The sequence below is a fragment of the Salvelinus alpinus genome, chromosome 8 (assembly GCF_045679555.1).
Source record: "Salvelinus alpinus chromosome 8, SLU_Salpinus.1, whole genome shotgun sequence".
NCBI classification, from domain to species: domain Eukaryota; kingdom Metazoa; phylum Chordata; class Actinopteri; order Salmoniformes; family Salmonidae; genus Salvelinus; species Salvelinus alpinus.
The window spans coordinates 39,078,256-39,088,406 of record NC_092093.1 but is presented as its reverse complement, the minus strand read 5'-3'; the positions used below and the strand labels follow the sequence as shown (position 1 = coordinate 39,088,406).

The 10,151-nt window shown below is 44.1% G+C and overlaps 1 pseudogene; it reads right to left on the bottom strand.

The window, feature by feature from the left end:
- Window positions 1-710: 710 nt before the first annotated feature.
- Window positions 711-9,056, bottom strand: LOC139583093 (protein arginine methyltransferase NDUFAF7, mitochondrial-like; annotated as a pseudogene).
- Window positions 9,057-10,151: the final 1,095 nt, after the last annotated feature.

Sequence of the window (10,151 nt, the reverse complement as noted above, 5' to 3'; positions counted from 1 at the left end):
GTGTAATGATAGCACCACATGTTGAGGCCAACATTTCTGTTGCCTTTCTAAGAAATCGACATGTTCCTTCCAAATAAAAATATACTGGATTAATATCAATAAATATTTTCAGTCTTAATCAAATGATCACATAAAAATAAAGAAAATACTTAGTGCATTATGTGATTCCCAGACAAAGATGGTACAGCTATATAATATACACAAGAAGAATGTTGTGTAATGACTTTTAATCATCAGGACTTTAATATCTTAGCTTTACATTAGCCTCCCTCAGTAGGACTGGCTGGTTATTTTGGCTACGGTGATAGTCCTGTGTAATAGTCTCTTTTAATTGCTACTGGGGCAGCAAGGGCGAGCCTGTCAGAGCAAAACACAGCATGCTGCGAGTGGCTGATATGCATCCCAAATGGCACCCTATTCCCTATGTAGTGCACTGCTTTTGACCAGGGCTCTGTTCAAAAGTAGTGCACTACATAGGGAGTAGGGTGCCATTTGGGACATGGCTGCTATCTACTAACGCCACGCTCACCCAATTGGTTCAAGATGTTAAGGCAGCCAGGCACCCCGTGGCCCATTAATAGTTTCCTTCCAAAAGACAGGAGCAGAGCGGAGCTGTATTCCTATAGCTTGAAACGCTGTGACCTGGGGGGACGTTCTTCTGACTGAGAACATCACCCAAGTATGAAATGCTCACTATGTAAACAAATGTGTTCACAAACAAATGTGTTCCTTGCGCTTTTTGGGCACAAGGAACATTTCTGGGATATTTTATTTCAGCTCATGAAACATGGGACCAACACTTTACATGTTGCATTTATATTTTAGTTCTGTATACATTAGTCACCTTAGCCCCATGTATAAATAAGTGGGAAAATGCTGTGTAAACACAGGGTTCCTTCCCACCTGTAAGCGTGTATCGATGCCCATATTCAGGAAGTCTCTTTGGCCCCATGCAGGCCACCGTAGCTCCAGCCATCTACCTCGGGTAACCGAAGTCCAAGACAGCAGTAAGGTCAGCAGAGCCAGGGGACGCTAGGACATCTTGGAGCTTATGACCTTTGAAACCCTGGGGGTGGGGGACAGGAGAGGCGGTCTGGTGTTATGACAACATGACGCATGACTACAATAGTTTGCTATTTGTGTATTGTTACATTTTCATTTGACTTAATTTGTTAGTTGTTAAATATTTCCTCTTTTTTTTTCTTTTTTTTTCAAATCAGGTGCTTCCTTTCACGTGCAACAGCTGATAATATCTTCATGTAGTCACTTGTGACATAAGTGTGAGCCGTCCTGAACCATGGACGCCTTGTTCACAGATGGGATTGTGCAGTTCCCTGCCACATGTCTTTCGAAGGAGGGGGCCGCTTGTTTGAACCTCTCCCCCCCCCTTTTCATCACACACATTAGTGAGTCCCAGAGCCAGAGAGCCATGTAGGGAGAGCCCACCCCTCTTAATAGGGGCCAGATGGGGCTAGGTTAGTGTGGAGCACGAGGAACAGGACTGGAGGGCAGTTGACCCTGATTTCCGTGTGTCACCAGCAAAGGGCAAGAGACGTATGTCGCCTTCCTGCATCGGTTTCCTTGTCGCTGAGGCTTGTTCGGCTAATCACATTACCATACACACTAAGTCAGAGACACACACAAACCGAGACCGTATTAAAACCTGCTGATAAATGGGCCAAGTTGGAGACATGATGGTACGTACTCTGAACGTGTCTGTCTTGGTCCCGCCGTGCCCGTAGTCTGCAATCAGTGCTGCGCCCCCCGTCCTCTGCGATCCGATTGGCCAGTTGCTGGACGATGACCCCTCCCTCCGGGCAGACCTCCACGAGCCGTCTCACTTCATCTGCCTAGGAGGTGAGGGGTTTCAGAACAAAAACAAGAGCGGCTCTGCTTACCTCGTCTGTGTGAAGCCCAGGCCAACACACAGAGGCCTGGGAACACGCATCATCAATCATACATGGCTTCACTTCCAAATCATCTCCACTAAGCAGCACCGGCTCCAAGCCCCTAGGCAACACAGAACGAAAAGGAGGGGCTTGCCTGGGTGGGATAAGAAGCATCCCAAACGGCACCATATTCCCTATATTGTGCACTACCCTATGGGCCCTGGTCAAAAGTAGTGCACTATATAGGGAATAGGGTGCGATTTGGGACACATGCCCTTAGACTAATCGGGGAACACATGTTGAGGGGAAAAAGAGACTCAAGTGGAGTATTAAAAGCTATAGGCCTATCTACTTCTAATGGAAACTCCATTAGACCACAGTGATGAAAGAGCGGAGCAGCAGAGAAGATTATGGACAGCTTTTAACCATGGCGAGCGTAAAGAGAACAGCGTTAAGGTTATTAAACTCTACTACAATATGTGGAACCTGAGATACACATGCCTGTCAGGCACGGGCTGCAGCCATTAGTCGGGATTTCAAACCAGTAAGGGGGTTTCACCCAAGATCACTCATGATGTCAGGCTTTGGCACGCTGTTCAAAGCCCCTGCACTCTTCCAGAGAGACCAGATGAAATAGGTTGGTACTGTATATATTGCATAAACGTGGGTAATAAAAGACAGATGCTGGAGTCGTCAAACTTTTAAGAAAAAAGGAGTTTGTCGAGCAATTTGTGGGTGTGTTTGTGTCTATGTACCATAAAACAAAGGCTTAAGCAAAGATATTGAAACGTTTTGTTATAAAAAAAAATTCAAAGGCCCAATGCATCCATTTTTATCTCAATATAAAATCATTTCTGGGTCACAAAAGTAGCTGGTTGAGAGGTTTGGAACTCTCATTTATTGGTCTATTAACTTATACCGCCTGGTGATGTCACCATGCAAGCCAAAACCACACCCATGCAAAACCAGTTAAGAGTGAATTGTATTTTCAACCAGCAACTATCAGGAAATAACATTGATCACATTTCTTCACACTTTTACAGTGTTAGTTTCATCAGCTGTTGTACAATATGATACAAAAACTCAAGAAAAACTCAATCAAAAACATGATTTTCCTGTGTTTTACAGTTTACATACATACACCTTAGGCCAAATACATTTAAACTTAGTTTTTCCAAATTTCTGACATTTAATCCTAGTAAAAATTCTGTCTTAGGTCAGTTAGGATCACCACTTTATTTTAAGAATGTGAAATGTCAGAATAATAGCAGAGAGAATTATTTATTTCACATTCCCAGTGGGTCAGAAGTTTACATACACTCAATTAGTATTTGATAGCATTGCCTTTAAATTGTTTAACTAGGGTCAAACGTTTCGGGTAGCCTTCCATAAGCTTTCCACAATAAGTTGAGTGAATTTTGGCCCATTCCTCCAGACAGAGCTGGTGTAACTGAGTCAGGTTTGTTGGCCTCCTTGCTCGCACACGCTTTTTCAGTTCTACCAAAAATAATTCTATAGGATTGAGGTCAGGGCTTTGGGATGGCCACTCCAATACCTTGACGTTGTTGTCCTTAAGCCATTTTGCCACAACTTTGAAAGTATGCTTGGGGTCATTGTCCATTTGAAAGACCCATTTGCGACCAAGCTTTAACTTCCTGACTGATGTCTTGAGATGTTGCTTCAATATATCCACATAATTTTCCTCCCTCATGATGCCATCTATTTTGTAAAGTGCACCAGTCCCTCCTACAGCAAAGCACCCCCACAACATGATGCTGCCACCCCCGTGCTTCACGGTTGGGATGGTGTTCTTCGGCTTGTAAGCCTCCCCCTTTTCCCTCCAAACATAACGATGGTCATTATGGCCAAACAGTTCTTTTTTTGTTTCATCAGACCAGAGGACATTTCTCCAAAAAGTACGATCTTTGTCCCCATGTGCAGTTGCAAACCGTAGTCTGGCTTTCTAATGGTGGTTTTGGGGCAGTGGCTTCTTCCTTGCTGAGCGGCCTTTCAGGTTATGTCGATATAGGATTTGTGTTTTACTGTGGATATAGATACTTTTGTACCTGTTTCCTCCAGCATCTTTACAAGGTCCTGCTGTTGTTCTGGGATTGACTTGCACTTGTCGCACCAGAGTACGTTCATCTCTAGGAGACAGAACGTGTCTTCTTCCTGAGCGGTATGACGGCTGCGTGGTCCCATGGCGTTTATTCTTGTGTACTATTGTTTGTACAGATGAACGTGGTACCTTCAGGCATTTGGAAATTGCTCCCAAGGATAAACCAGAATTGTGGAGGTCTACATTTTTTTTCCTGAGGTCTTGGCTGATTTCTTTAGATTTTCCCATGATGTCAAACAAAGAGGCACTGAGTTTGAAGGTAGGCCTTGAAATACATCCAAAGGTACACCTCCAATTGACGCAAATGATGTCAATTAGCCTATCAGAAGCTTCTAAAGCCATGCCATCATTTTCTGGAATTTTCCAAGCTGTTTAAAGGCACAGTCAACTTAGTGTATGTAAACTTCTGACCCACTGGAATTGCGATACAGTGAATTATAAGTGAAATAATCTGTCTGTAAACAATTGTTGGGAAAATTACTTGTGTCATGCACAAAGCAGATGTCCTAACCGACTTGCCAAAACTATAGTTTGTTAACAAGAAATTAGTGTAGTGGTTGAAAAACTAGTTTTAATGACTCCAACCTAAGTGTATGTATGTAAACTTCCGACTTCAACTGTATATACACTGAGTGTACAAAACATTAGAAACACCTGCTCTTTCCACGACAGACTGACCAGGTGAAAGCTATGATCCCTTAATTGATGTCACATGTTAAATCCACTTCAATAAGTGTAGATGAAGGGAAGGAGACGGGTTAAAGAAGGATTTTTAAGCCTTGAGACAATTGACATGAATTGGCATGGATTGTGTGCCATTCAGAGGGTGAATGGGAAAGTAAAAATATTTAAGTGTCTTTGAACGGAGTATCGTAGTAGGCACATCAGTTTGTGTCAAGAACTGCAATGCTGCTGTTTCCCCCCCCCCCACACTCAACAGTTTCTTGTGTCTATCAAGTATGGTCCAACTTGACACAACTGTGGGAAGCACTGTAGTCAACATCCGTGTGGAACGCTTTTGACACCTCGTAGAGTCCATGCTGTTCTGAGGGGAAAAAGGGGAGTGCAACTCAATATTCGGAAGGTTTTAATAATGTTTTGTGCACTCAGTGTACATTTCCACACTATGAGGTTGACATAATACTGTGAAATTGATGATAATGCACTTTTTGTGTAACGCTTGTTTGAAAAGACCACCTGAAATTTCAGCCTGTTTTGGTGGTATGGAGTTTTGGCCTGCCTGGTGACATCCCATGCCCACTCAGACCACTCCCAGACGGTCCTAACTGTCTAGCTTGTTTCTTGCTTGAGAAATTGCTCTTTGCTAAGAAGCATTTTTGTTTCTTTTTGACCATTTTAATTGAAAACAATCACAGCAAGGTCCTTTAATTATTACACAGAAATGATTTGATATTGACATTAAAAAAAGAGCTGCATTCGACCTTTAATCATCAACACGCAGCACTCACCTGTATGGGCTGAGGAGAGGCAAAAGTGGGAGCTGGCACTATGACAAACCTCAGCTTGCCTGGCTCATCTAGGTCAATATCCACCATCACCTCCCTCCAGCCCTTCTTTGTTCTCTGTGCCCACATCACAATCAATGCACAACGCAACGGATCAAATGGCACTTACAATTCATGTTTTTCAATTACTTGTGATCTGTTCTCAAGATCTATATGTCTAATCCAAATAGCTGGTAAAGTAAATGTACCTGGAATTTGTGGATGGGTAAGGCATCAAAGAACTCATGAGCAAGGTAGATGATGAAGCCTGTTTGAAAGAAAAAAATGCCAATCAATAACAAATTCACACCCAGTAAATGAAATGTATTAAAATCTTACCATAGCTAAATGATTAAGGATTAGAGCATGCATCATTAGTCTCCAGCCAAGTTTCTATACCACGTCTACCTCGAGACACGTAATCCAACATGAGATGAACTAAAATTACCTCATTTAAAACTATAGAATACTACCTCTGGGGACGTCATCCAGGTTGCGGTACCAGAAGATGGGGAGGCCTGTGGTGGTGGTCCCCTGGCGGTAGACAGGCTCATCCTTCCTGGCCCACACCCAGAGCCTGGGCCTGGACCTGGCTCAGTTTAGAACTCACCTCCACAAGGTGCACTGAGACAGCAGCCCCACCCAGGGCCCCACGCAGCTGACTGATGACCTGGACAACACAGACAGACAGACAGTGTATTGTTTAGCAGTTTAGCTTATTAGATTGATGGACTAAATATGGAAATTGCTCCCTCCACTGGTCATATATTGAACTCACATTGGCCATGTAGTAGGACATAGTATCACATACAGTACCAGTCAAAGTTTGGACACATCTACTCTTTCAATGTTTTTTCTTTATTTTTAACATTTTTCTACATTGTAGAATAGTGAAGACATGAAACTATGAAATAACACATATGGAATCATGTAGTAAGCAAAGAAAGTGTTAAATCAAAATATATTTTAGATTCTTCAAAGAAGCCACCCTTTGCCTTGATGACAGCTTTGCACACTCTTGGCATTCTCTCAACCAGCTTCATGAGGAATGATTTTCCAACTGCCTTGAAGGAGTTCCCAAATATGCTGAGAACTTGTTAGCTGCTTTTCCTTCACTCTGCGGTCCAACTCATCTCAAATCATCTCAATTGGGTTGAGGTCGGGTGATTGTGGAGGCCAGGTCATCTGATGCAGCACTCCATCACTCTCCTTCTTAGTCCCATTAAGCTCAACCAGATGGTATGACGTATCGCTGCAGCACAGCACCCCCACATCATCACACCTCCTCTTCCATGCTTCACGGTGGGAACCACACATGTGGAGATCATCCGTTCACCTACTCTGCATCTCACAAAGACACGGCGGTTGGAACTAAAAATCTAAAATTTGGACTCATCAGACCAAAGGACAGATTTCCACAGGTCTAATATCCATTGCTCGTGTTTCTTGCCCCAAGCAAGTGTCTTCTTATTATTGGTGTCCTTTAGTAGTGGTTTCTTTGTGGCAATTCAACCATAAAGGCCTGATTCACAGTCTCCTCTGAACAGTTGATGAAGAGATGTGTCTGTTACTTGAACTCTGTGAAGCATTTATTTGGACTGCAATTTCTGAAGCTGGTAACTCTAATGAACGTATCCTCTGCAGCAGAGGTAACTCTGGGTCTTCTTTTCCTGTGGCGGTCCTCATTAGAGCCAGTTTCATCATAGCACTTGATGTTTTTTGCAACTGCATTTGATAAAACTTTCAAAGCACTTGCCATTTTCCAGATTGACTGACCTTCATGTCTTAAAGTAATGATGGACTGTCATGTCTCTTTGCTTATTTGAGCTGTTTTTGCCATAATATGGACTTAGCCCTATTTGGTATAAGACCATCTTCTGTATACCACTCCTACCTTGTCAAAACACAACTGATTGGCTCAAATGCATTAAGAAGGAAAGAAATTCCTTTTAACAAGGCACACATGTTAATTGAAATGCATTCCAGGTGACTACCTCATGAAGCTGGTTGAGAGAATGCCAAGAGTGTGCAAAGCTGTCATCAAGGCAAAGAGTGGCTACTTTGAAGAGTCTTAAATATATTTAGATTTGTTTAACACTTTTTTGGTTACTACATGATTCCATATGTGTTATTTCATAGTTTTGATGTCTTCACTATTATTGTACAATGTAGAAAATAGTAAAAATAAAGAAAACCACTTGAATGAGTAGGTGTGTCCAAACTTGTGACTGGTACTGTACATACTCTGTGAATGTCATTGGCCAAGGAGCCTCTTCCTGGCCCAAACTCCACTAACTGGAAGTGACTGGGCTTCCCTGCTCCCATCCACTCGCTTAAACACCAGATCCCCAGCAGCTACGGACAGAGAAGGGATAAGCTGAAACCATCATCATCACGCAGGGCATTGGTATGGAACAACATCCAGAAACTATGAAATCTCCATCTGGCCCAAGCATATCATTCTGCACATAATAGCCCTGAAAAATAAACATACCGCTTCATCTCTGAAACAAACATTGTCTTGTCTTGTGTAACAGTATAACTTTAGTACGTCCCCTCGCCCCGACACGGGCGCGAACCAGGGACCCTCTGCACACATCAACAACTGACACCCACGAAGCGTCGTTACCCATCGCTCCACAAAAGCCGTGGCCCTTGCAGAGCAAGGGGAAACCCTACTTGAGGTCTCAGAGCAAGTGACGTAACCGATTGAAATGCTATTAGCGCGTACCCGCTAACTAGCTAGCCATTTCACATCCGTTACACTCACCCCCCTTTCAACCTCCTCCTTTTCCGCAGCAACCAGTGATCCGGGTCAACAGCATCAATGTAACAGTATAACTTTAAACCGTCCCCTCGCCCCGACACGGGCGCGAACCAGGGACCTTCTGCACACATCAACGGTCGCCCACGAAGCACCGTTACCCATCACTCCACAAAGGCCGCGGCCCTTGCAGAGCAAGGGGAAAACCTACTTCAGGTCTCAGAGCAAGTGACGTAACCGATTGAAATGCTATTAGCGCGTACCCGCTAACTAGCTAGCCATTTCACATCCGTTACACTTGTCCTGTCTTGTCTTGTCCTGTCTTGTCCTGTCCTTTCCCTGTCCTGTCTTGTCCTGTCTTGTCTTGTCCTGTCCTGTCCTGTCCTGTCTTGTCTTGTCTTGTCTTGTCTGTCTGTGTGTGTGAGAGAGATCAGGTGGTAGTTACCTACCATGACTGGGTTAGTGAGAACCTCTCTCATGTACTCTGCCACTGAGATAGGACCTGTAGCTTTGATCTCGGAGGTTAGGTGTCTGAGCATTGAGTTCCTTGCATTAGTTTATCTGCTCCATGATCTAACTATAAAGAAGAAGTTAACATTTAGATACAGCTTTCTGATAGAAACTAGACATAGACTGAAATGACTGTGGATACAATTACAATGAGCGATATCCATAACTAGTAAGGCTGAAATAGAGAAACTGATCTTACCAGATGATGGTGGTGGACAAGGGCAGACAAGGACTCTGCTAAAACTCTGCAGTGCTCTAACTGCCCTCATTGACAGTTATCTAGCTAGTTACAACACTCAGACAATGTTCCACTGTAACAGTAGGCTACTAACGTTATACTTTCCCAGAAATGGACATCGAGCCTGACTGCACAGTAGCATGAGAGAGACAACTGAAAGCACACCGGCGGGGATCAGCTAACTGCGTTTCATAGGCCTACATACAATATCTTGTCAAACTTCAGCCCATCTTTACATGACAGACTTTGGCAGAAGATGAATTAATTCCTCAGACTCCACGAGTGTAGCCAACTAGCAAGCTAGCAGATTCAAAAGTGTTTGGTCCACCCAAGATGGCGTAGCAGTCAGACGTGTGTTTTGTCTTGTCCCGTGTAAATATAGTTTTTCCTTGTTTTTTGGGGTAAAAATGTCGTATATATTTTAATATCACTTTCCATCTACAGACTGAATATACTCTCCTGCAACCAGCCTCACCCAATGTGGTACGGATCTGCTATTTTTTATACTTAAGAACCGGAACCTCCATCAAAAGCTAGCCATTGCTAGGCCCATCTGCTAGGCCCATCTCCTGGCTAGCCGAAGAGGCCAATCAGCCACTCCTTGGGCTACAATACCTATTTTGCCAATTGGCCTGGACCCCCGCCGACCCATCACGACTGGACTACCGACGTAATCCGCCCGAGGGGGTTTTTCAACTGGCTCCTCCGTCGCGACGTCCCCTGAATGCCCACCCGCTAGCCTGCTAGCCGCGGCCCGCTAGCTGTCTAGAGCACATCGGACTGTTCGCTTAAGAGGCCCATCGGACAAATTCCTCAGCCACTATACCTATTTTGCCAATTGGCCTGGTTTACCACACGGAGCCCTGCTGATCCGTCCTCTGAACCGGAACCCCCAACAGAAGCTAGCCAGCTAACTAGCTACTAGCTAGTAGTCAGCTAGCCACTGTTAGCGGTCATCAGCTACCTTTAGCCCGGACAACTCTCGCCAGTCTGCACAGCGCGACTCAAACCAGAGCAAATCTGACTTATTTTTCTCCATATCTTCGGATTGCTACCGCAAGCTCTGAACCTTTTTTTTCTTCACCTGGATCATCGCAGCTAGCTAGCCGCTATCCGAGTGGCCACT